The sequence below is a fragment of the Oncorhynchus mykiss genome, chromosome 17 (genome assembly GCF_013265735.2).
Source record: "Oncorhynchus mykiss isolate Arlee chromosome 17, USDA_OmykA_1.1, whole genome shotgun sequence".
NCBI classification, from domain to species: domain Eukaryota; kingdom Metazoa; phylum Chordata; class Actinopteri; order Salmoniformes; family Salmonidae; genus Oncorhynchus; species Oncorhynchus mykiss.
In genome coordinates, this window is record NC_048581.1 from 56,564,408 (window position 1) to 56,584,857 (window position 20,450).

The 20,450-nt window shown below is 41.6% G+C and overlaps 1 pseudogene; it reads left to right on the forward strand.

Moving 5' to 3' along the window:
* Positions 1–11,329: 11,329 nt before the first annotated feature.
* Positions 11,330–19,681, forward strand: LOC110494160 (annotated as a pseudogene).
* The last annotated feature ends 769 nt before the right edge of the window (positions 19,682–20,450 follow it).

The window sequence follows — 20,450 nt, forward strand, 5'->3', positions numbered from 1 at the left end:
ATTCACTGACCCAGATGATCTTGCTGCCAATGTTGGTTGCAAATATCCCAATAATGTTTCCTTAGAAACACTTCATAACCCAAATGTGTTAATAATTTGAAATCAATTACATCATTAACATTTTCATAAAAGTTTCAACAAAACTAAAAAACCTACTTCAAAAACCAAGGGATTTAATTCCCTGGTACCCTCCAAATTAAAAGCTTGAGAATGGTTTAAGTAGTACAGTAATTAACCCTAGATAGAAAATACATTTCAGACAAACTGATCAAGTTTTTATTATAGTGATGATAACAAACACTTTGTTAAGATAGTGATTACAACTTGCAAAGCCTCATGCCTGTATCTCAAAGCCTAGTCACTCACAATCACTGTTGGAGTATTCTATGGGTTTAAACATGAACATATCAAAAGGTCTATGATGCATTATTACCCTTGCATGAGAATCCGACCATCAAATTAACTGACAAAATAAATGTGCACAGAACTTAAATAAATAAAAAATACCGTTTGTTTATTTATGACAAAAGGAGGTATCAACAATTTTAGACATAAACCACATGAACTAATATCTCAGAAATATAGAAATGTATTGCCCTTCACAATTGTATCTCCTTAAATTTCATGTTCAGTTTAACTTTAATGTTTGACAGGATCTGGAGATTATAAAACAGCAAACAACACGTAGACACTCTACCCTAATTGGCATCTGAAAATGTGTGATGAAATAGAGGAAATAATCCCCCTCCAAATACCTTGCATGCAAGTGGTGGAAAAGTACTCAATTGTCATACTTGAGTAAAAGTAAAGATACCATAATAGAAAATGACTCAAGTAAAAGTGAAAGTCACCAAGTAAAATACTACTTGAGTAGAAATCTAAAAGTGTGTGGTTTTAAATATACTTAAGTATCAAAAGTAAATGTAATCGCTAACATATACTTAAGTATTAAAGGTAAAAGTAAAAGTATAAATCATTTCAAATTCCTTATTACTCAATTACTTTTTGTATATATATTTTTTTAAGGATAGCCAGGGGCACACTCCAACACTCAGACATAATTTACACATGAAGTATCTGTGTTTAGTGAGTCCAACGGATCAGAGTTTGTAGGGATGTACTCTTGATAAGTGCGTGAATGGGACCATTTTCATGTCCTGCTAAGCATTCAAATCTAACGAGTACTTTTGGGTGTCAGGGAAAATGTATGGAGTAAAAAGTACATTATTTTCTATAGGAATGTAGTGAAGTAAAAGTAAAAGTTGTCAAAAATATAAATAGTAAAGTAACGTACATATACCCCCAAAAAAACGACTTAAGCAGTACTTCAAAGTACTTTACACCACTGCTTGCATGTAGCCTCTTACCTCCTACTGGCTTCTTGTTGGAGTCTGAAATTCAGACTAAGGTTTAAGGGAATTAGATAAGTAAGTATGGGCCTCAATAAGTTGTAATAAAGTCTGCAGGGACTGAAGTTAAACCACACAGTTGTCACACACACTGCTCTGCAGAATTTTATATTAGGAAGGAAAAATATTTTTCTAAAGCTGCCAATTAGCGACACTCTGTGGTTGTGAGGTGAAACAGCTAGACAACCAGCGTCATCATCTCCAAATCTTGCCAACCAAAAACACAGAAAAAATCTATAACAGACTGAAAAGCATGTCACCAACATTTTGTCTCTCAGACATGGTTGGCATAGCCGTCATTGCCATCCACTGTGTCCAGGGTTTTGGTGCGGTCTATTTGCACTGAGGCATACAGGTCCGAGAGCACAGAGACTGAGTCAGCGTTGTTGTTGGCCATGCTCACCTTCTCCGCTTCCTGTGGCCCCTGTAGTTTCACTACGTCAGAGTACTTCATCTGGGGCTGTGGGGAGCTGCGGCCAGACACCAGTTTAGGGGCCTTCAGAGTCAGGTTGGCATAACAGTCCTGACCTTTGGAGGGCGCCTGACATAAGGAAGAAACATGGTAAAATTATGTTCAGTACAATCTTGTCCACCAGCCGGCTCTCTCTAGCAATTGAGCGTGGAGAAGTGGTTATGTTTAATATACTGTATAGGTTTTTGGTATGGGCTTCTACGTCACATAAAGACTAGGGAAAATAATGAACAATAGCAGGACACATTGTGCTTCACAAGGAGATGGTGTAGAAAAAGTAGCACCTGAGAGACACTTTTGACCTGGCCATCTCTGAGAGATGAGGAACGGAGTGGGAGGTCTACTCCTGTCAACAAAGAGACAAATGTCGTGATAAAAAGGATCATTACATTCTGCATCACTCATCACATTACATTGTAATGCACAGGCTAAAATGGCGCCGAAGAAGAAGGCAGACGTTTTACGTGCCCCCAACCGATTGTGTTTAAAAAAAAATTGTTTGCAATGATTTTAACTTATTTTGTTACTTACTTTGTACATAATGTTGCCACTACCGTCTCTTATGATCGAAAATAACTTCTGGACATCAGGACTGTGATTACTCACCATGGACTGGCAGAATCCTTTTTTTCCTTTAACGAGTCTGACGAGCCCTACTCAAATGATATACTGCTTTCTCGGGAACAGGCCCAGATCCCAGTGATTTGCGGGAAGAGGAGGTGGAGAAAAAGGGTCCGGATGGCAGGCTGCTTTCTGAGAATTCGTAGGCGATCTAATAAACCCCCACTTCCTTCCATTCTGCTAGCAAACGTGCAATCTTTGGACAATAAAATAGATGACCTACATGGAAAATTAAACTACCAACGGGACATTCAAAACTGTAATATCTTATGCTTCACGGAGTCGTGGCTGAACGCCGACACTATCAACATACAGCTGGCTGGTTATACGCTGTACTGGCAGGATAGAACAGCGGCGTCTGGTAAGACAAGCGGCGGTGGACTATGTATTTTTTGTAGATAACAGCTGGTGCACGATATCAAAGGAAGTCTTGAGCGATTGCTCGCCTGAGGTAAAGTATCTCATGATAAGCTGTAGACCACACTATCTACCTAGAGAGTTTTCATCTGTATTTTTCGTAGCTGTTTAAATACCACAACAGTCAGAGGCTGGCACTAAGACATCACTGAATGAGCAGTATTCTGCCATAAGCAAAAAATAAAATGCTCACCCAGAGGCGGCACTCCTAGTAGCTGGGGACTTTAATGCAGGGAAACTTAAATCCGTTTTGCCAAATTTCTATCAGCATGTTAAATGTGCAACCAGAGGGAAAAAAACTCTGGACCACCTTTACTCCACACACAGAGATGCAAACAAAGCTCTCCCTCGCCCTCCATTTGGCAAATCTAACCATAATTCTATCCTCCTGATTCCTGCTTACTAGCAAAAATTAAAGCAGGAAGTACCAGTGACTAGATCAATAAAAAAGTGGTCAGATGAAGCAGATGCTAAGCTACAGCACTGTTTTGCTATCACAGACTGGAAAATGTTCCGGGATTCCTCCGATGGCATTGAGGAGTACACCACATCAGTCATTGACTTCATCAATAAGTGCATCAATGACGTCGTCCCCACAGTGACCGTACGTACATACCCCAACCTATTAACCCATGGATTGCAGGCAACGTCCGGACTGAGCTAAATGGTAGCGCTGCCACTTTCAAGGAGCAGGACTCTAACCCGGAAGCATATAAGAAATCCCGCTATGCTCTCCGACAAACCATCAATACAGGACTAAGATTGAATCGTACTACACCGGCTCTGACGCTCGTCGGATGTGGCAGGACTTGCAAACCATTACAAACCATTACAAAGGGAAGCACAGTCGAGAACTGCCCAGTGACACGAGCCTACCAGATGAGCTAAACTGCTTCTATGCTCGCTTCGAGGCAAATAACATTGAAACATGCATGAGAGCACCAGAAGCACCGGAAGACTGTGTGATGACGCTTTCCGTAACCAATGTGAGTAAGACCTTTAAACAGGTCAGCATTCACAAGGCCGCAGGGCCAGACGGATTACCAGGATGTGTACTGCGAGCATACGCTGGCCAACAGGCAAGTGTCTTCACTGACATTTTCAACCTCGCCCTGTCCGCGTCCGTAATACCAACATGTTTTAAGCAGACCATCATAATGCCTGTGCCCAAGAACACTAAGGTAACCTACCAAAATGACTACCGACCTGTAGCACTCATGTCTGTAGCCATGAAGTGCTTTGAAAGGCTGGTCATGGCTCACATCAACACCATTATCCCAGAAACCCTAGACCCACTCCAATTTGCATACCGCCTCAACAGATCCACAGATGATGCCATCTCTATTAAACTCCACACTTCCCTTTCCTACCTGGACAAAAGGAACAACTATGTGAGAATGCTATTCATTGACTATAGCTCAGCGTTCAACACCATAGTGCCCTCGAAGCTCATCACTAAGCTAAGGACCCTGGGACTAAACATATCCCTCTGCAACTGGATCCTGGACTTCCTGATGGGCCGCCCCCAGGTGGTAAGGGTAGGTAACAACTCATCCGCCACACTGATCCTCAACACAGGGGCTCCTTGGGGGTGCGTGCTTAGTCCCCTCCTGTACTCCCTGTTCATAAATGACTGCACTGCCAGGCACGACTCCAACACCATCATTAAGTTTGCCGATGACACAACAGTGGTAGGCCTGATCACCGACAATGACAAGACAGCCTATAGGGAGGAGGTCAGAGACCTGACCATGCGGTGCCAGGACAACAACCTCTCCCTTAACGTGATCAAGACAAAGGAGATGATTGTGGACTACAGGAAAAAGAGGACCGAGCACACCCCAATTCTCATCGATGGGGCTCCAGTGGAGCAGGTTGAGAGCTTCAAGTTCCTTGGTGTCCACATCACCAACAAACTAACATGGTCCAAGCACACCAAGACAGTTGTGAAGAGGGCACGACAAAACCTCAGGAGACTGAAAAGATTTGGCATGGGTCCTCAGATCCTCAAAAGGTTCTATAGCTGCACCATCGAGAGCATCCTGACTGATTGCATCACTGACTGTTATGGCAACTGCTCCGGCCTTTGACCGCAAGGCACTACAGAGGATAGGGCTAACTGCCCAGTACATCACTGGGGCCAAGCTTCCTGCCATCCAGGACCTCTATACCAGGCGGTGTCAGAGGAAAGGCCTAAAAATTGTCAAAGACTCCAGCCACTCTAGTCATACACTGTTCTCTCTGCTTCTGCATGGCAAGCGGTACCGGAGCGGGAAATCTAGGTCCAAGAGGCTTCTAAACAGCTTCTACCCCCAAGCCATAAGACTCCTGAACACCTAGTCAAATGGATACCCAGACTATTTGTATTGCCCCCCCCCCCACCCCACCCCCCCTCCTCTCCCCCTCTTTTACACCGCTGCTACTCTCTGTTGGTATCATCTATGCATAGTCACTTTAATACCGGTACCCCCTGCATATAGTCTCACTATTTTTATTATATTGCTGCTCTTTAATTACTTGTTACTTTTATTTCTTATTCTTATCCATATTTTTTTAAACTGCATTGTCGATTAGGGGCTCATAAGCAAGCATTTCCCTGTAAGGTCTACCTACACCTGTTGTATTCGGCACATGTGACTAATAAAATTGTATATTATTTGATTTGATAGCATGTAGTGACATGGAGTAAAACCCTCTACAGGATCGGTGTCCCTTCCACGGGATGGTTGAGCTAACGTAGGCTAATGTGATTAGCATGAGGTTGTAAGTAACAAGAAAAATTTCAGAGGACAAAGACATATCTGATATTGGCAGAAAGCTTCAATTCTTGTTAATCTAACTGCACTGTCCAGTTTAAAGTAGCTATAACAGTGAAAGAATACCATGCTATTGTTTGAGGAGGGTGTACAATTTTGAACATGAAAAGTTATTAATAAACATTTACGCACATTTGGGCAGTCTTGATACAACATTTGGAACAGAAATGAAATGATTCATTGGATCCGTATTTGCACATACACTTTGGCCATCTGGTGGCCAAAATCTAAATTGCACTTGGGCTGGAATAATACCTTTTGGCCTTTCTCTAGCATTTCAAAGATGATTTTACAAAAAAAATACAAAATAACGGTTGTTGTTTTCTTTGTATTATCTTTTACCAGATCTTTTGTGTTATATTCTCCTACATTTCTTTCACATTTCTGCAAACTTCAAAGTATTTCCTTTCAAATGTACCAAGAATATGCATATCCTTGCATCAGCGGCTAAGCTACAAGCAGTTAGATTTGGGCATGTCATTTTAGAAGAAAATTTTAAAAAAGGGGCGGATCCTTAAGAGGATTGGTGTAATTACATGTAACTGTACAATAACTACTCTCTTATAAAAAAAGTGCTATCTAGAACCTCAAAGGGTTATTTGACTGTCCCATAGGAAAGCCCTTTGAAGAACCCTTTTTGGTTCCATGTAGAAACCTAACCACAGAGGGTTCTACGTGTAACCCAAAAAGGTTCTACCTGAAACCAAAAAGGGTTATCTCCTATCTCCTAAGAGTGTATATCAGAAACTAATTTTTAACAAAAAATGACCTGTTTCATTTCATTACCATTCAACATTACACTGACAACATTGAAACCTTGACATTCAAAATTAAAAACTTAAATTCTGTAAACAAGTAGTTTGTGGGAACTTCTTCTCACTAGTCTGGGTGTAGGTGATGTTCCCATAGATAGGATTGTCCTCCATGTCCCTCACTCTCAGACTAAGACTGGTTGATTCCCATCGAGGATGAGGAGAGAGGAAACAGTGGGGTCATTAGTAAAGCAAATATTAGCATGTAATAGGCCCTTATGATTAAACCAGATAGATTAATCTGAAGATGAGTAAAGACAATAAACAATCAATACAAAGCCATATATTTTTCAATATAAATGTCTCTATTTTATTTCTCTCTGCATGTTTAGGAAGGGCCCTTTAGGTAAGCATTTCACTGTTACTCTTCACCTGTTGTTTACAAAGCATGTAAAGAATAAAATTAGATTTGATTTAGGAAAATCTCTATATACAGTGGGGCAAAAAAGTATTTAGTCAGCCACCAATTGTGCAAGTTCTCCCACTTAAAAAGATGAGAGAGGCCTGTAATTTTCACCATAGGTACACTTCAACTATGACAGACAAAATGGAGAAAAAAAATCCAGAAAATCACATTGTTAGATTTTTTATTAATTTATTTGCAAATTATGGTGGAAAATAAGTATTTGGTCACCTACAAACAAGCAACATTTTTCTCTCATCTTTTTAAGTGGGAGAACTTGCACAATTGGTGGCTGACTAAATACTTTTTTGCCCCACTGTATGTCTATATATTTGGCTCTGCATCATTCACTGCAGTCCATCAGATATATACTAGATTCCCAAAAGTATGTGGACACCCATTCAAATGATTGGATTCAGCTATGTCAGCCACACCCATTGTATAAAATCGAGCACACAGCCATGCAATCTCCATAAATGAACAGTGGCAATAGAATGGCCCATACTGAAGCACCTTTCCAACAAGTCAGTTTGTCAAATTTCTGCCCTGCTAGTGTTGCCCCAGTCAACTGTAAGTGCTGTTATTGTGAAGTGGAAACGTCTAGGAGCAACAATGGCTCAGCTGCGGTGTGGGAGGCCACACAAGCTCACAGAACGGGACTGCCGTTTGCTGAAGTGCGTATCGCTTAAAAATCGTCTGTCCTCGGTTGCAACACTCACTACCGAGTTTAAAAATGCCTTTGGAAGCAGTGTCAGCACAAGAACTGTTCGTCGGGAGCTTCATAAAATGGATTTCCATGGCTGAGCAGCTGCACACAAGCCTAAGATCACCAAGTGCAATACCAAGCGTCGGCTGGAGTTGTGTAAAGCTCACCGCCATTGGACTCTGGAGCAGTGGAAACGTGTTCTCTGGAGTGATGAATCACTCTTCACCATCTGGCAGTCTGTCGGATGAATCTCGGTTTAGCGGATGCCAGGAGAACACTACCTGCCCCAATGCATAGTGCCAACTATAAAGTTTGGTGGAGGAGAAATAATGGTCGGGGGCTGTTTTTCACCTCAATCCCATCGAACACTTTTGGGATGAATTGGAATGCCGACTGCGACCCAGGCCGTATCGCCCAACATCAGTGCCAACCTTACTAATGCTTTTGTGGCTGAATGGAAGCAAGTCCCCGCAGCAATGTTCCAAAATCTAGTGGAAAGCCTTACCAGACGAGTGGAGGCTGTTATAACAGCAAAGGGGGGACCGTATTAATGCCGATGATTTTGGAATGAGATGTTCGACAGGCAGGTGTCCACATACTTTTAGCATAAAATTCATCAGTCAATCAACCTTTTTGTCTCTCTGTCTGTATGTAATTAATTAGATACACACCTCCTTCTGAAGCGGGGTAGAAATATATTCCCTTTATCTGTAACAACAAAAGAGTGTTCTCTGTCAGTTACATCGATATTATTTTCTTCAGAGGTAGTGTTAACTCTTGACTTTAGCCTTACCTGTACAATGTGTTGCGATACAGCAAAGAATAATCCAGCACACTGAAAATACCAACATTGTGCTGACAACTGCCAGTAGGATCCACAGCTCATAAGACCCGCAGAAAATATCAAAAACTATGGGGAGAACAAAAACAAGATGTGTCTCTACCTCCAGAAGACTCTAAGTTGAATAAATAGTTCAAAGTCAACTAAATGTTCCCTCACACTGCTGTAGGCTCACACATGTTTTTTTGGGAGCCTACAACAGTGTGTGGGTTCATTTTGGTTACGCTATGTAATACATTTAACCTTTTAACACGGACATCAATCTTTGAGTCTGTGTTTTATCATTTTCAATGGCATGTATATTTGGTCTCCTTTTAAAAAAGAGACCACAATAGTGTGAGTTAAAATAGATCCGACTTACCTGTTGTTTGAGTGCTTTTGTTGCAGCTGCCTGCCATGATTTAGAGTTTATAAGCCTAGAAAAGTCATAGACTTCCCTGAGAAAAGGAAAAAGATCAATTAAATCCCTCACTGTTATTTTAAAAGATTGATCCAAGGTGTAATTATATTGAAGCGTAATTAGTAATTCTGTACTTAAAGTATTATATTTCTAAGTCTATTATATTTGTATTTTAGGGTATTGGTTTTCGAGTGAGGCAGGTTCAACTAGGGTTCTTTCTGGGTGTGTTGCTGCAGGATGTTAGCCTGACATGTTCTCTTGTGCATAAGCAGGGCAATCTGCAGAAAACCACAATCCTTCCTATGAAAACAACTCATGCAGAGCCACATTTTGTTAATGAGCAAAAGACAGAGAGAATATTATGAGTCTTACAGTGCCTTCGGAAAGTATTCAGACCCTTTGACTTTTTCCACATTTTGTTAGATTACAACATTATTCCAAAATGTATTAAATATTTATTTCTCATCAATCTACACACAATACCACATAATGACAAAGTAAAAACTTTTTCTTTTTACATCATTGCTAATTTATGAAAAAAATAAATAAACAGAAATATAACATTTACATAAGTATTCAGACCCTTTAATCTGTACTTAGTTGAAGAACCTTTGGCAGCAATTACAGCCTCGAGTCATCTTGGGTATGATGCTACGAGCTTGCCACACCTGTACTTCGGGAGTTTCTCCCATTCTTTTCTGCAAGTCCTCACAATATCTATCAGGTTGGATGGGGAGCATTTCTGCACAGCTATTTTCAGGTCTCTCCAGAGATGTTCGATCGGGTTCTGGCTGGGCCACTCAAGGACATTCAGAGACTTTTCCCGAAGCCAGTCCCGCATTGTCTTGGCTGTGTGCTTAGTCATTTTCCTGTTGGAAGGTGAACCTTCGCCCCAGTCAGAGGTCATAAGCACTCTGGAGCAGGTTTTCATCAAGGATCTCTCTGTACTTTGCTCCGATCATCTTTGCCTCGATCCTTTTTTAAATCAATTTTTTATTTCACCTTTATTTAACCAGGTAGGCTAGTTGAGAACAAGTTCTCATTTGCAACTGTGACCTGGCCAAGATAAAGCAAAGCAGTTCGACACATACAACAACACAGAGTTACGCATGGAATAAACAAACATACAGTCAATAATACAGTAGAAAAAGTATATATACAGTATGTGCAAATGAGGTGGGATAAGGTAGGTGAGGCAATAAATAGGCCATGGTGGCAAAGTAATTACAATATAGCAATTAAACACTGGAATGGTAGATGTGCAGAAGATTAATGTGCAAGTAGCGATACTAGGGTGCAAAGGAGCAAGATTATAAATAAATACAGTATGGGGATTTGGTAGTTGGATGGGCTACTTACAGATGGGCTATGTACAGGTATAGTGATTTATGAGCTGCACTGACAGCTGATGCTTAAAGCTAGTGAGGGAGATATGAGCCTCCAGCTTCAGTGATTTTTGCAGTTCGTTCCAGTCATTGGCAGCAGAGAACTGGAAAGAAAGGCGGCAAAAGTAAGAATTGGCTTTGGGGGTGACCAGTGAGATATACCTGCTGGAGCACGTGCTACGGGTGGGTGCTGCTATGGTGACCAGTGAGCTGAGATAAGGCGGGGCTTTACCAAGAAGAGACTTGTTCATGACCTGGAGCCAGTGGGTTTGGCGACGAGTATGAAGCGAGGGCCAGCCAACGAGACCGTACAGGTTACAGTGGTGAGTAGTATATGGGGCTTTGGTGACAAAACGGATGGCACTGTGATAGACTGCATCCAATTTGTTGAGTAGGGTATTTCCTTTTGGCAAACTCCAAGCGGGCTGTCATGTGCCTTTTACTGAGGAGTGGACATACAAATGGTACCCATGACTTCATCTGACTCTGAGGAAGTAGATAAAGGGTTTCATTGCCAAAATCCCCAAGGGGAATTGTGAGCTTCTCGCGGTGAAGTTGGCGTTGGAGGAGTGGAGACACTGGTTGGAGGGGGTGGAACATCCGTTCATTGTGTGGACGAATCACAAGAACCTGGAATATCTCTGCACCGCCAAGCGTCTCAATTCCAGGGAAGCTAGGCGGACCCTGCTTTTCACCCGGTTTAACTTCTCTCTCTCCTACCGACCGGGATCCAAAAATATCAAGTTGGATGCGATGTCACATCGCTATAGAGACCATCCTTCCTACCTCGTGCCTGACGATAGCACTCAGCTGGGGAATAGGGAAGCAGGTCCGTGAGGCGCAGCGTTCCCAGCCGAACCCCGGGACTACTCGGCAAGCTCTGGCTGGTCTCCTTCAACCACTGCCTGTCCCTCACCGTCCCGGGTCTCACATATCCCTGGACTTCGTCACGGGTCTCCTCCCAACACCGCCATCCTGACAGTGGTGGACCGGTTTTCCAAAACCGCCCATTTCCTTCCTCTCCCCAAGCTAACCTCTGCCAAAAAGATGGCCCAGCTCATGGTGCAGCACGTCTTCCAGATCCATGGACTCCCAGTGGACATGGTCTCTGACTGGAAAACTCAGTTCTCGTCCCGGTTCTGGAAGGTGTTCTGCACACTCATTGGATCATCAGCCAGCCTGTCCTCCGGGTTCCACCATTAGTCCAACGGCCAGTCAAGACCAATCAAGACCTGGAGACGACTCTTCGCTGCCTTGTCTCCGCCAACCCCACCACCTGGAGCCAGCAACTCGTGTGGGTTGAATATGCCCGCAACACCCTCCCCTGCTCTGTCACCGGGCTCTCATACGGAATGGAGCTAAGCACATGCAAAATCCTAGAGGAAAACCTGATTCAGACTGCTTTCCACCAGACACTGGGAGATGAATTCATCTTTTAGCAGGACAATAACCTAAAACACAAGGCCAAATATGCACTGGAGTTGCTTACCAAGAAAACATTGAATATTCCTCAGTGGCCTATTTACAGTTTTGACTTAGATGGGATTGAAAATCTATGGCAAGACTTGAAAATAGCAGCCTAGCAATGATCAACAACCAACTCCACAGAGCTTAACTATTTTTTAAAGAATAATGTGGAACTATTGTACAATCCAAGTGTACAAAGCTCTTAGAGACTTACTGTCACGCCCTGACCTTAGAGAGACGTTTTATTTCGCTATTTGGTTAGGTCAGGGTGTGATTTGGGGTGGGCATTCTATGTTGTTTGTTTCTATGTTTTGGCCGGGTATGGTTCTCGATCAGGGGCAGCTGTCTATCGTTGTCTCTGATTGGGAATCATACTTTGGCAGCCTTTTTTTCCTTTTGGTAGTTGTGGGTAGTTCTTCATTTGTGCATGTATGGCCTTACGGAGCTTCACGGTCGTTTTTGTTATATCATTGTTTTGTTGGCGACATTTATAAATAAAAGAAAATGCATGCTCGCCACGCTGCACCTTGGTCCATTCCATATGACGATCGTGACACTTACACAGAAAGACTCACAGCTGTAATCGCTGCCAAAGGGGATTCTAATATGTATTGACTCAGAGGTGTGAATATTTATGTAAATTAGATATTTCTGCATTTCATTTTCAAATACATTTGCAAAAATGTCAAAAAACATGGGTGAGAAAACAAATCTAACACTAAAATGTGGAATAAGTAAAGGTGTGAATACTTTCTGAAGACACTGTATATGTGTGTGGAGATATGCAGTTGTCACTCTCCTTATGTCCTGCTGGGCCTGCCCCAGACCATAATAACAGTCAACCACCCACAGTTAATATCGACCAAATGATCATTCTACCCAGCTTCCAAAGGAATATGAAGGAATAAGTAGGACGTGACCTGCAGGACTTTTTGCCACATTTAATATAAAAAAAACTCAATTCGGTATTAAAAAGATCTAATGGCAGGTCTGTTGGTGACAGCCCTTTCACAGACTCTCCTTCACAACAAGACAACCAACCATTCCACTACTGGAGTATCCCCTGCATCCTTCAGGCTGGGATAACATTCCACTACTGGAGTATCCCCTGCATCCTTCAGGCTGGGATAACATTCCACTACTGGAGTATCCCCTGCATCCTTCAGGCTGGGATAACATTCCACTACTGGAGTATCCCCTGCATCCTTCAGGCTGGGATAACATTCCACTACTGGAGTATCCCCTGCATCCTTCAGGCTGGGATAACATTCCACTACTGGAGTATCCCCTGCATCCTTCAGGCTGGGATAACATTCCACTACTGGAGTATCCCCTGCATCCTTCAGGCTGGGATAACATTCCACTACTGGAGTATCCCCTGCATCCTTCAGGCTAGGATAACATTCCACTACTGGAGTATCCCCTGCATCCTTCAGGCTGGGATAACATTCCACTACTGGAGTATCCCCTGCATCCTTCAGGCTGGGATAACATTCCACTACTGGAGTATCCCCTGCTTCCTTCAGGCTGGGATAACATTCCACTACTGGAGTATCCCCTGCATCCTTCAGGCTGGGATAACATTCCACTACTGGAGTATCCCCTGCATCCTTCAGGCTGGGATAACATTCTACTACTGGAGTATCCCCTGCATCCTTCAGGCTGGGATAACATTCCACTACTGGAGTATCCCCTGCATCCTTCAGGCTGGGATAACATTCCACTACTGGAGTATCCCCTGCATCCTTCAGGCTGGGATAACATTCCACTTAGTCAATGGGCCTCGTTGACATGCAAGCTGCATCTGTTGAGTGCCTGCACCCAACTGTTTTAGAATTGGAAACTGTCAAACAGGAAGGATACTGGCCTTGTCGCTGCAGCTTGCCCAAAATGACCAGTTAGCTGTGCAAGCTCGTCAGGCCCTGCCAGAACTACAACCACCACTGGCTACTTTGTCTCCTCACCCTGTTAGGATACTCTCATGTTCTGGTCACCTCAAACACTTTTAATCAATCTTGCACACTTAGTTTCATTGGGTAAAATAAGGAAACATTCAGAGTTGTACATATACGCTTCTAGAGTAGATGACTGTTGTATTACAGTTTGCTTTCCTGTAACTTGGTTACGCTTCTGTGTGCTTGCGTCGTGAAAGGCTTGTTGATATATTTTGCAGAATTGTCCACTGTTGATATGCTGTAAATCTGTGAATGACATTTTAAACATGAACACACATTAAACACTATTTGGCTTCAGCTATTCAAACACAATCCTTCAAGGAACCTAATTCCAATGTCTGAGCCCACTTGTTTTCCTTAGAGCCCGTGACAATAGCCACAACATTTTAAAAAACATGTAACTGTATGTATTTTCATTAGGCAGGACCATACAGCACTGAATGAGAGCAAATTTGACTTGAAAAGTTGTCTATTAGTCAGTTACCAAAAAGTAAAGCTTACAATCATCAGAAATATTCAAGTTTACATTTCTGCCTGTTGTATTTCGTATTTCGTATTTACAGCTCTATATTTCCAAGATGCATTAAGACATCCTAATGATGTTTGTGTGTGTAGGAAAGACAATTGACTAGTTTTCTTTTTAAAAATTGCAATATTGGGTAACATGAGTGTATGCGATCCAGCATCCCTTCAGCCAGGCATTATTCTGCACTTTTTGAGTTTAGGGCAGGGATCATCAACTAGATTCAGCCGGGGGTTGATTTGTTCTTGAGCGGATGGTCTGGGGGCCGGAACATAATTACAAATAATTTGCAGACCGCAAATTGACCGCAAGAAGCCCGAACAGTTATAATGTTTGACTAAAACATAATCCTTTCAAACCTTGCTTACATTTGTATACGATCACGTGTCTCTCTATTGTGCATGGGAATACTTGAGAACAGATTTCTTACATTAAAATAACTTGCAGCTGATTTCCCGGTGTTTTTACAGGCTTTTATGTCCAACAACGAAAACTATACCAACATTTTTTTTTTTTTGCTCAGAAAAATCGGGGGCCCATCACACTACCCTGCAGTGGTTTATGGGGTGTGTCACAATATCTCTCAATCTAACCACTTTTGCAGTCAAATATTTTTACACAACCATCTATTTCATAAATGGGAAGGGTTAGGGTGTCTCACAAATGTGTGGGCCTTGCCATTAGCCTAGTAAAATAAGGTTGATTCAATCAATTTCCCCCCAAAAAATGGTGACATCACCAATATGTGCATAGTATGGTGCGTCTCAACTCTCTTATCCCACCCCTTCGCTAACCTTTCTCTGACTGCTGATGTGTAGCAAGCAACAAACTTGACGGCAGCAAAATGTTTAATTTCGGATCAAAAATACTTGTACTTTTCCTCGTGACTTTCCCATGTGGCCAGATGTCGTTCGGTGAGTAAATTACTATTTCGAATTTGCATTCTTCACTAGCAGTCCAGAGAGAGTTCATTGCAATATTGAAAACTTAGCAAAGTTAACATTGACGTGGCATAATGCAGTTTTTCATTCAGTGATATAAAAAAAAAAATACTGCTTTGTCAGAAAGCTTCATGCTCAATATCCTTGTCTGATAAATTAAGTAAACAAATGCATTTAACACAAATTATTGGAGGAACATAAAACTTTGGGAATCTCTCTCATATAGGCTTATTGATACCCCGCATGCTTATGCAAATGCATAATTACCATAGATGTAGTTTTGTGGTAATTCATTAAAGGGCCTACTGCTGACTGATGACCGACTTTACAATTTGCTATCCAAAGTTTTATACAGCATTTTCGAATAATTACCAATCATCAATCATAACATGACCCAGATTTAGCCTTTAGCCTACACATTCATTGTGAACAGAGTATTGTAATACACCATCATAGTATTACACAATGAACGAATAAAGCTCTTCTCATGACCATTTGTATCAATTTACTGCTGTCACTATTTTACATTCATTTGATCCAATGTTTGTTTTTGGTGCAAGTGCTACCAGAGTTTTTCATCACAACTGTCATCAACTATTATAGTACCTTCAGGCACACAGGTTAAGCGGCTTCGTTCTCAGACAGAGGCTGCTTTTATAACAATTTATTTAACATGTATGTGTTAAAATGGATTCATCACTAATGGATTATTCTCTGTGTTGGGACAGGCCAGGTATCTGCAGAAGAGTCTGCGGAAGACATCGCCCCACATGCAACAGTCGATGAGGAAGAGGAGGATGAGTTGCTGGTGGAGGAAGATCAGGTCCCAGGCTCAGTATGTGACGTTGTTCGAACTAGGATGAAAGCGGCTTTTATTGTCCCTACCAAATGAATGTAAGTACTATTTTCTCAAATCAGTGCATTTAATCTAGTTTCTTTCCATTGCATTTTGAAATCTCTCAGGAATCAGAAGATGACTTAGATGAAGATGCTGCAGTTGGAGATGTAACCTCTCACCCTGATGCTGACACCACCAGTCTTTGTGACTGGGGAAGGTAAGTCTTCTCTTCCTTTATGGATACTCATATCGTTTTACTCAGTCATTCTGTGTAAGTTAAAGGGAAATATGCAAGACAGCATGGAATGGAATTATTCACATCAACAGTTTCATTTGTATATCATTGTGCCCTCCATCCAGAGTTCCCAGCCAATGAGATTGCGAAGTTCCTGGTGGGTTTCACCAATAAGGGAAGCCAGGATTTCACTGTCCATTCCCTGGAGGCCTCCTTCCGTTACCCTCAGGACTTCCAGTTCTACATCCAGAATGTGAGTCTGGGTTCTGGGACACATGATGCTTGCATGCCTCATCTGAGAAATAGAAAGTCCCCTTGAAAACACACATCATTATCTAACACATTATACATTATAATGGGATTTGTAGTCTGTTTACTTCCAATTTATTATCTAACAATTACTAGAATATAAACTTCTTATAAAGCCTTTACAAACCCAATAACATATGTTACCCATAATAGAGAGCAATAGTAATGTTGTCTTTTTTACTAACTCCGCCATGATTCGTTGGACAAAGCCTATGGTCAAATTTAAATTTGTAGGGTTTTTGGCTAAACACCAAAAATAAGGTCTGTTGTAAACACAGGCCTATGGTAAAATTTAAATTTGTAGGGTTTTTGGCTAAACACCAAAAATAAGGTCTGTTGTAAACACAGGCTTAAGAGATCTTATACGTTTTGTTCTATGAAATAATCTTCATCAGCTAATGTCGCTTTTTCTGAATTTTGAAGCATTTATGTAATTAAAAAAAGCACAAAATGCTTCATAATTCATAAAGGTCATGTTAACCCTTAGCCTACAATTTCTGTGCCCCAGCTGAAATCGAATTAACATTAAAAAAATCCCCTTCAAATCCGTCTGTTTAAGCTAGAGATATCTGTTTTTTTCTTTACATGGGCTGCGTCTCAATTCACCACATCCGCCGATATCGCCCTTCCGAATCTGCGGTGAAGGGTGGCAGAGCTAGAGCTGTGTTTGTTAGACCATGTTAGACCGAAAATCGGTCTTCTCAGAACAGTTTGGCCTACAAAGTATTATGAGCCCTTTATGGTGATGAGACTCTCACAAACACAGTGGTGTTTTCCGTTTTGCTCTAGGACGCCCACAAGCCTTATAAGACTTGTCTGAAGGTCCCTGGTACCAGTTTAAAAAATGAATGGAACTACAGTATGGAGATGGTTTACTGCCTAACATAAGGGGATAAATACTGTACATGAATTGTTTCCTGATTTTCCTTATCGCTCAGATGTAGGACAGACGCAGCAGAACAAACTTCCTTTAGATGTTTTTTTACTATCTGTTGTTCCATAATAGTGAATCTGTTATTCATTGTGTTTCTATTGGCTAATGGCAGTATGCCAAATTCGATGTTTCATCCAATCATTTTTGTAGATTTTTTTTGTTACCTGAAGGGGTCTTAGAATTAAAAATCAAATAACTAAATGATCCTTGGTGTGACCATCTTAAAAAATTCCATATGTTAACAAATATAGAAAATAAACACCTTGAGTTGGAACCCCTCCCCCCTCAGAACAACCTCAATTCGTCGGGGCATAGACTCTCCAATATGTCGAAAGCATTCCGCAGGGATGCTGGCTCATGTTAACTCCAATGATACCCACAGTTGTGTCAAGTTGCCTGGATGTTCTTTGGGTGGTGGAGCATGCTTGATACACACCGGAAACTGTTGAGTGTGAAAAACCCAACAGCATTGCAGTTCTTGACACAAACTGGTGTGCCTCGCACCTACTACCATACCACATACACAATCCATGTATCAATTGTCTCAAGGCTTAAAAAATCTTATTTAACCTGTCTCCTCCCCTTCATCTATATTTATTGATGTGGATTTAAGAAGTGACATCCCCTCGATTCACCTGTTCAGTCTGTCATGGAAATAGAGGGTAATGTTAATGTTTTGTATACTCAGTGTACATGGAATACCCTGTAATGCAGTTTTGGGAACTTTCTGCTATTGTTGATCAGAAAAGTAGATGTTTTTGGTATCTAGTTCACAGCCTTGCCCCTGAGCACTGTGGTCCAGCCCCAGCAGCAGGCCTCCTTTGAGTACTCCTTCATACCTGCTCAGTCCATGGCTGGTCGTCCCTTCGGCCTGGTCATCCTACTCAACTACCAGGACAGTGAGGTGAGACTAGATTGATTGGTTGATTGATTTATACTTTATTATTAGAGTGTCTTGCATCTTCAAGATACCCAGCCCAGGGTTCTTGACTAGATGTACAGAAATCCCTTGGAATGTATGGGCTGAGGCGCTGATCTTGGGTTTTGACTGTTACGCAGGGCAACGGTTTCCAGATGGCCATTTACAACCAGACCGTCACTATCGTTGAACTGGAGGAGGGACTGGATGGAGAGACGTAACCATTTCTTTGCATACATCAATTATATTTTTATACTCGTATTTGGTTAAATTAATTTATGTCAGGTACATTTGTTTAAATATGGTAATACATGTTATATTGTCGATGTTATTATTTTGTCAATATTACACATTTTGCTTTGTTTCTCCTCCAGAATGTTCATGTACATCTTCCTGACTGGATTAGTTGTCTTGGCGATCTTTGGCATGTACCAGGTGCTGGAGTCTAGGACGGTACGAGTCTTCTCAACATTTTCATCTAAATTGTGATATTCTAAAATATCTCCAGCTCTTTACATGGGGTGGTGAATGTTACATAAAGAAATAGCACCTGGGTAAATTAAGTGATGACCTATGTTGTGCAGAGGAAGAGGCTCCCAGTGAAGGTGGAGACGGGCACCGGTGGGATGAACGATGTGGACATCAGCTGGATTCGCCAGACCCTCAACATCATGAGTAAGTTAAGCTTTGTCATGAGCTTGGATACTCTGCCATAGCTTTTCCTCCTGAGTGCAGGGAGACAAATTCATACTCTGCTTATGCAACCACTTTTTTGGAAGCGTTCTTTGGTTGAAAAGGCATCCTATTTTTTCATCTTGTCTGTGCAGGGATGAATATCAACTCAAATTTCTACATTGACCATCCTCTATCTCTCTCTGTTTCTCTCTTTGTCTCTCTTTTACAGGCAAGGCATCGGCATCCCCTAAAGCCTCCCTGAGGAAACGCACCAAGAGAGCGGCTGGAGTAGATCAATAAATCATTCCATGATGCGGCCATCTTCATATCAATGTCCACCAGGCCCATGTTCAAGGCCCATGCCATCACAAGCTCCAACAACCCAACCAACATCAACCTCTGGGTGGACCTAGTTAGTTACTCAAGAGCTTTTCCGATATGCCCCCGATACATAGGCCTACACCAAACGTTCTTGGACTGAAGATAGTGGTGTCATGAATGTGTCCCATTCAGACACCACTCCAGCTGGACATTTTGAGACTGATATAAGACTAAAGACTGAGTAAATGGATCACCATGCCAGATCCATGAAAGATGGGTGAGACGTGGAGTGTTATACCTGCCAAAGAAACCAGTAGTGCTACACCAAGTATTTCAATCATCTTGGGCTTTTTTTTGTACTTTTTGTAATGAATGCTTTAATTTCTGAATTATTACGATATTAAGGGTTTTGTTCTATTTCATTCTGTGCCTCACGACTCCCTCAGTTCGTCTACACAGTCAGGAATTGAGATGGTGACCTCAAAGTTCTTCCAAGGGAAGGTTTTCCTTGATCATGTCATACTTTGAAATATCATAAAGCTGCTGTGAAATGCTCATTGAAGAGAATTTAGAAAGTAAAGTCCACCCGCTACCAAGTTACATTGTTAAATATGAATGATGCAACTGTATTTCAAACATGACTTGTTGTCAGTGTCAGGTTACATTTTATCCCAGACCATATACCACCATAAATGTACCTACAGTACATTGGTGAAATGCTCAAAAATGTTTCTAAAAAAAATAATTGGTCAAAAAATCTGGATAAGAAATGTGTTCACTTTCTTGAAGTATTTGCCTTTTTTCTTTTCTTAAAGTTGAAGTGATGTTCTTTCATGCCACAATGTATGTTGTGACACGATGTTCTGAAATAAGCACATTAATTGGTCTTTTGATTTTGCTCAGTATTGTTCTCCGAAGAAAAAGATGACTGGTGTCAGATAAACAGGGAACCGACTGAGGAGACCAAATATGTACCAATGGGCTATTTGTCTGTTTACTGTCAGCAAATGAGAAACATGGGATGGCACTAAACGTATCTCTGGCGCGGAGC